Genomic DNA, 7,443 nt, shown 5'->3' on the forward strand with positions numbered 1-7,443 from the left:
TAGTAAATATACTTGGAAATAAGAAATGGGAAGATGCCATGAATGAGGAGATGGCAGTATTGGATACAAATGCAACATGGGAGTTAGTGCCATTGCCTAAGGAAAAGAAGGCAATTGGATGTAAGTGGGTGTATAAAGTCAAGCATAACGCTGATGGTTCCAGTGAGCAGGTATAAGGCAAGATTGGTGGCCAAAGGCTATGCGTAGATTTATGGCATTGACTATGAAGAGACATTTAGCCCGCTTGCAAGAATGGCAACCATGATCTCGAGCTGTCATTGCTATGGTTGCAACAACAAAGGGTTGGTATTTACATGATGGATGTAAAGAATGCCTTCTTGCATGGTGATTTACAAGAAGAAGTTTACATGATGCAGCCACCAGGTTATGAGAGTGATGCACACCCACATTTTGTATGCCGGTTATGCAAAGCCTTGTATGGCTTAAAGCAAGCACCCAGAGCATGGCCAAACAAGATCTGGGAATATCTTGTTACCATTGGATTTCATATATCCAATGTAGATTTTGCACTTTATGTGAAAAAGATAGATAGAGAGATCATGCTATTAGTCATCCATGTGGATGAATTGATTATCACTAGTGATAGTGATGATGACATACATGATGTCAGGAGGCTTTTGAAGTAAAAGTTTGAGATGAAGGATTTGGGTAACCTGCGGTATTTCTTGGGCATAGAGTTGGTGAGATCACCTCATGGCATTTTGTTATTGCAGAGGTAATATGGCTTGGACATGTTGTCCAAGTATGGCATGACAGGCTATAATCCTATTTGAGTGCCATTCAAGCATAACACAGCTCTTTCTGTAGATACATGTGAGATTTTGGAGGACCCCACTTTCGGAGGATTTTTCTATGAGGCTAGTATAGAGATACAGCTACGTGGGTACATAGATGCTGATTGGGTTGGTAGTTTTACAGATACGAGATCCATTAGAAACTCAATGGAGTCTTCTTGGGCCCTTTAATTTGGACGTTTAGTGAAATGCTTAAAATGCTAATCCATCTTTGACCAAGCCTAGAGGCCTAGTCCTAAAAGCATATATTTGATTTTTTACAAAAACAAAGAAAAATGAAAAAAAGGACATATTCTTAGATCTGGCCACCTAGGTGACTTTAAAGCTTTGCAATGGGCTGTCAGTCAGTTATCATAGCCTTCTCTACCTTTTCGAACTCCAAACATTCCAAAAATTCGTCACTTTCTTTCCCCCTTTTTTGTGTGTGCACCAGATCTCTTTCTCTCTCTACATCCTCTCTCTAAAACGCCCTGCACTCCTTCTCCATAGAAAAAAGCGTCTTTCTCTACTCCAAAAGCCATAGCTAGCAGATCCGTACTCCTAAATGAGCCTTCTCTCTCCAAACCCACAGTAGTAGCCATGGCTTGCAAAAGGAAGAAGCTTACCATGAGTATTCTCTCTACAATACTTGGTCCTCTCTCCATAGCTAGCAGATCTGTACTCCTAAATGAGCCTTCTCTCTCCAAACCCATAGTAGTAGCCATGGCTTGCAAGGAAGAAGCTTACCAGGAGCATTCTCTCTACAATACTTGGTCTTCTCTCCAAACCCACAGTAGTAGCCATGACTTGCACAAAAGAACCTTTTCATGATGTATTCTCTCTCTATATTGCTTAGCAGCCATAGCTTGCACTAAAGAAGCTTCCCATGATGCATTGTCTCCTTTGCATTTCCTTCTCACCATTGCCAACCCTCTCTATGTTTCTTTGGCTCCCTTTGTGGCTTCTTTCTCTATCCACAATGCAGCTCTAGAGAAGCAACCCTCATCTCCATTCTTCCCATTATTTTTTGATACCATATCTTGCTCCTTCCACTCCTATTCAACCCAAGCTTACAAGCCTACTTTCTTGTAGATGGCACTACAAGACATCACCAATAAGCCTTCTAAGATCCGCCTTCAGGTTGATTTGGAGACAGAATATGCAACCCTACGTAGTAGGCATGTTGCACCCAATATTTCATACGATCAGCTTCGAATGCAAGGAGCAAAGGCCATTGATCTTTGGATTGATGGAAATATTTATCCACCAAATCCAATATCTGATGCCCCTCCACCATTCAAAAGCATTACAAGTTTTTTGAATTTTGTTGGTGATGGTTTCAATGGGCTTCTTGGCTATTGTAGGAGATTACACATGCTGTGGCTAGATGAGGCAGCTGGAAAGAGGCAAACACAATTTGCCTTCGACTAGCTTCAAGCGGCGTCGACTAAGCAGATCAATAGTTTGATGCAGAGGATTAAAGAGCTCTCAGAGGAGCTCGAGGTGCAGAAGAATAATTTAGCAGATCGTGTGTGCACAATAAATCAATTTACCAATAATTATGTTCGTCTTCAACACTCCACTCGTAATCTTCGGCGTCGTGTTCACCATTTCACTCACCTTCCCATTGGATATCACGCAAGGCAAAGAAAACGTAAAGCTATTGGGTTACTTTCTAAGACAGGAGGCGCATGCAAGAGGCATAAACAAACAACCAAGTAAAAAATTTTGTAGGAATTATAGCAACTTTGAGAAGCAATTAATGAATAAAGCATTTCTCATGGGTGACTCTTGCGATTGTAGGGCATGTGCAACAGCTATACTAGGATGTAACAATGTTGAGGACAATGTTAATGTCTCCCTTCTTCAGCATGTCCTTCGGGAGAAGGATATCATGGAAATGATAACAAGTTCTGGTAATGATAAGCTGCGGGAGACCCTTCGTCAACATTTCTTGAAGGAAATCAAAGAAATTGTCACACCCAAAGAGATGCTTGATATATGTGACTCAGCAGGTATTAACCAGAAAGGTTAAAGAGCAATGTACAGGTCAATCACTTTAGGGTTGTGAGCAAAGGGAGTTACGCAATCCTTGCTTCCAACACTTTATAGCTTACAGATGGCAAAGAAGTGTGCTAATGGTGATATTGCATCCATGTTTAATGGATACAAGTGGGTGGAGGATATTATGCCAATGCCAACAAACAAACCCTTTGAATACAATGCATATAACAATGTCTACATTGACATGGAAGTGCTACAAAAAGCAATGATTCAGTACTATGGCCTCACACTTGAAGAGACAGGTGGAAATGTCGTGTTTGTCTTGAAGCTGGATGAATGTCAAGTGGTTAAAGGTCAAAGACTGGAGCGTGTTAGTTTAACCTTGATGAGCCGAGCACTTAGAGGAAAGCCTTTAGAGACCCAAGAGTTGGATGCAAGTCAAGATAGCAATAATAGGGGTCAAGGGCATAAGCAAGACTACTACGGCATTCAAATAGAGAAGAACATCTGGTGGCAAGCAGCATGGGTCCTCCCAAAAGAGAACCATGATACCTTGAGGTGGTATTTTGAACGGTCTGGCATTCAACATGTCGTCTCTTGTCAAGTCAATGGTCAAAAGCTTGATGTTCCCGGGATAGGCTGCTTTAACGTTGAATGGCACTTGGGTGGCGATCTAAAAACCTTAAACTGTATGTTGGGTTGTAAAACAGGTGCGAATACTATATTCTCATGTGTTTACTGTTGTCATTCCAAGATAGCAGTAGACTCAAGAGTAAAAGGGAAACAACCTAGCAAAGGCAAAAGTCAAAAACAAGTGGGTGCAAAAAAAGCAATTGTTTTTTATGTTGAACAGAGGAAAGGATCAAAGGTATGGCATAATGGCATATTAAGTTGTGACCAGAGCAAGCCACCTAGTCGTGATGACCAAGAGGACAATGCTTGGAACCCAATCTTGGGCATTCCACTATGTCAAGTGCATGTGTGCACATTACATGCAAGACTCAGGATTTTGGATAAGCTATTGATGCTCCACATAAACTATGTCTGGAACATGGAGCCCGAAGATCGACGAGAAGAGTCAATACGTGCACTAGAGGGTGTACTTTCCTCTATTGGATTACATGCTAGAGAAGTGGTCTTGACAAAGGATAGAAAATCAAACCCTACACAAGACAACCCTAATAAAATTTGCATGGGTGTGGATCAAAGGCAAGACACTTGCTATCAAACCACTTGGGTTCTCATAGCCACACTAACTTTGAAATTTGGAAGAAGATATGTGATGTTACAACATATCGAGGAAATGATGCTAGGCTTGGGAAGAGAAGTTTGCATTACATCTTTTTAATAAGCTCTTGGAAGAGCTCAGGAGAGAGAGTTCTAGAGGCTGGTTTCTGGCCTAAGCTTTGGAATATATCACTCGGCTCCTTGATTCCTTGAGCCTGAGAAAGGGCACAATGGCTTAAAACTAAGCCGAGATGCTTGCCCGTAAAGCAATACAAGGCAGCTTCCCTAGCTACCAAAATACATTTATTTATGTTTGAGGCTAAGGGGTCCTCCGACAAGACTGCACTAAGTGCTTTACATTTTAGGAGCTCAGCATAGGCGATCTTTGAATAGTCTAAATGAAAAACCCGCACTATGTCGGCTTTGAGGGCAGGTATGTAGTGCCAAAGAGATGCATCTCGACCCTCTGACTTTGGCCCCGTTCCTCCTACGCGCATAGCAAACTTGTCCACTTCAAAAGCAGTCTATCAACATGTCAATATAGAAGTTAGGAAGCGTGAAATGATACAACTAAAAATAATTTGCTTTACAACTAAGAAGTTAGGACATACCTCAGTTGCATCGTCACTTGCAACTAGTTGCTCATTTGTCAAGTTTATGCTTCCTTGGTCTTGAGCATCACCACCAGCAATCAAGGGCATGTGTGGTTCAAAGGCAGCTATGCTCTCATAGAATTTCACATCTTGCTTTATTTCAACGAGCGCTTTGGCCACTACATCTTCCAAGGAACTGCTACCAATATCGTATGCAAGCGCTTTTGTGAGGTTGTCATCTTCAAAAGAGATTTTCACTTTCCCTTTGTCGTCTTGACCCCCAGCATTCATGGCAATAATAGACAGTGCCTCATCCTTGCGAAATCCGAGTGTCTTGGCAATGTCATCCAGAAACAAAAATTCTTTCCCATCAATAATGATTGGATGCAAAGACATGACAACAAGGTCTAGGACCTCCTCAAGTACTTCATCGCCCTCTAGAACTAGGTCCGGAACCTCCTCGGGGACATTCTCTTGTAGAGCCACCAATGCCATTGAGGCCTCCCATTGTTCTGTAACATTCTCTTCCTCAGCAAGGGCCTCTTGGACCTGCTCCATAGCTTTGCTTTGCCCTTTTCTTTTTCCTTTGCCACTTTCTTTCGCCACACCCTCTTGTAATAGAAGGACCAAAACCATGTCCCAGCTCATGAAAGAAGTGCCGATGTTGCCCATTTGTAGATCCAAGAGCAAGTCTTCCTCCTCATTCCTGTAGTCCTTTTCTGTGAGGGATTTTAAAAACCTTGATAGGCGGAATCTAAAATTCTTGTCTTCCTTGAATATGTACTTGATGAGGTCAACCGGAACATAGGCCCTCATCACCCTCAAACATGATGGAGTACGTGCTGATGTGTTGATCCATATACTCAATGACATCTATAAAAGCATCCGCGTGTAGATTCATTGTTGCACACACATCAACAATTGCTCCCTCAAACATAGGGACGATCTCGTTAACCCTATGAAGTAGCTCAAGCTTTCCTAGCTATGCAATAAGTGCGTCAAGTAGAGGTGCCATGACTATGAGTGATTGCAAGAAATAGAGAGTGTGTGATACAGAAAGGTGTGCGAAATTGAGAGCAAGTGTTAGGAGAGAACGGTAATTGTCAATTGATGAAAATGAGTAAAGTATCATTTATAAATGGGCGACCTTGTTATAAAATTTTTAAAAACTTTTAAAATTTTTAAGTACCAAAAATTTTTAAAAAAATGGTATGCGAAAGCAAGAACGTATCCTTCCATCACAAGGTCATTTCTAATTTACTAGTGGCTCAAGCCACAGATGCTTGTGTGACCAACCTTACACTATCAGAAAAAAATAAAACTTGAACAAGACAATTGAAAAACCTTAATAAGACAGTGAGGCAAAAAAATTGAAATTGTAAACCCTTCAATCCAAGATTACATATCCAGTGGTTGTTTGATAGCTACACAGCTAGGGAAAGTAATTTCTCTACAAAGAAAAGATCAATCCTGCCTTTTGTGCACTACTCTACCATTGATTATCAAAGCAAAATCACCACTCAGTGAGAATCGAAGAACTAAGTAGTCACGTAAGTTGGCAAGGGACCAGTCATCATTCACAACAACATCTTCTACATCCCCACCTTGCATGGATATATGTAGCACACCCCGTTCTCTAGAGGTTGTGTCGGAGTCTAATGCCTCCCATTCTCCATTTGTAAGCTTCCATCGCATGTAAGGAAACGCAATGGACAACTGTTGCTTTGGCAATATGGTAGCGCATCACAACCTTCTCAACTATTACTCTGCATCTGTTACTCCGCATCTGATGGTGTCTCCATTGTGTTGAATAACTTTTTTATCCCATGCAGGTGATAAGAAACAAGTGAGAGCTCTCTCCCCCTTTGCAATCCATAAAGTTGGGGTGCGATGTGTGTCACTTGTATGGAACAGGTACACAAAGAGGTGTAGAGGTATGAAGAAAGGTATGGTTGCTTTGTGAGATCCATATGTGCACTTCATAGCATTTTGCACCTTGCTTTCGATCTGCAAACAAGCCATGGCCACTGAAGCATTGTCTGGAATTGGCCATTCAATAGATGTGAGAGTTGGTGTAGGTTCTGGAACTAATTTTCCAGTACCATTTGTTGTCGTGGGAACCACATATGTATCCTCATAGAAGAAGATGTTTTGTGCAAGAAGTTGTGCAGCTGGACACCCTCCAAAGATTAAATTACCAAGCTCCACATGGTATGCTTCAAAGGTTCCTGAAATTGCCTCCATAGGCTCCCACTCACTATAGTTTGAAGGAAAAATATCTATGCAAAGGAACCTAAGAACAATCAAAGAAGTGCTCAGTATACCATTATTAGCACGCAATTGATTTAAAAACAAGAATATAAAGTGGTGAAATGACTTACAATTTGCAGGAAATCATTGACGTTGGTCATGGTCTACTAGTGTCAGCTCTGTTGCCTTGTAAACATGTTGGACCTTGGCTAGCTTTTTTCCATCACGATCTTGTTTGAGCTCCAATATCCGCCCTTTCCAATGGTGACTTTGTATATCAACGTATCGCTTTGACACCTTGTGGGTTCCTCTTGTACTAGGTTGCATCGTAATCCAATTCCACTTCTCGTACTGTTTGATGTTCCAGTGCCCATCCTCATCTTGACCACTGCTACAAGAGAGAGATTGAATACTGATCGGAGGCCTTCGAGCTTTAGAAGAAGACATCAGATGTATATATTAGGGAGATTATAAACCTTGATGGCAAAGGAAAATAGAATGGTGAGGAAAAAACTTAGACTGGGGAGATGTACATAAGAGAAGGAGTTGTAGAGAAAGTTCCAAGGGCTTGGCTG

Source organism: Cibotium barometz, chromosome 17 (genome assembly GCF_041138505.1).
Source record: "Cibotium barometz isolate CiBa-2024 chromosome 17, ASM4113850v1, whole genome shotgun sequence".
In the NCBI taxonomy this organism is placed as follows: Eukaryota; Viridiplantae; Streptophyta; class Polypodiopsida; order Cyatheales; family Cibotiaceae; genus Cibotium; species Cibotium barometz.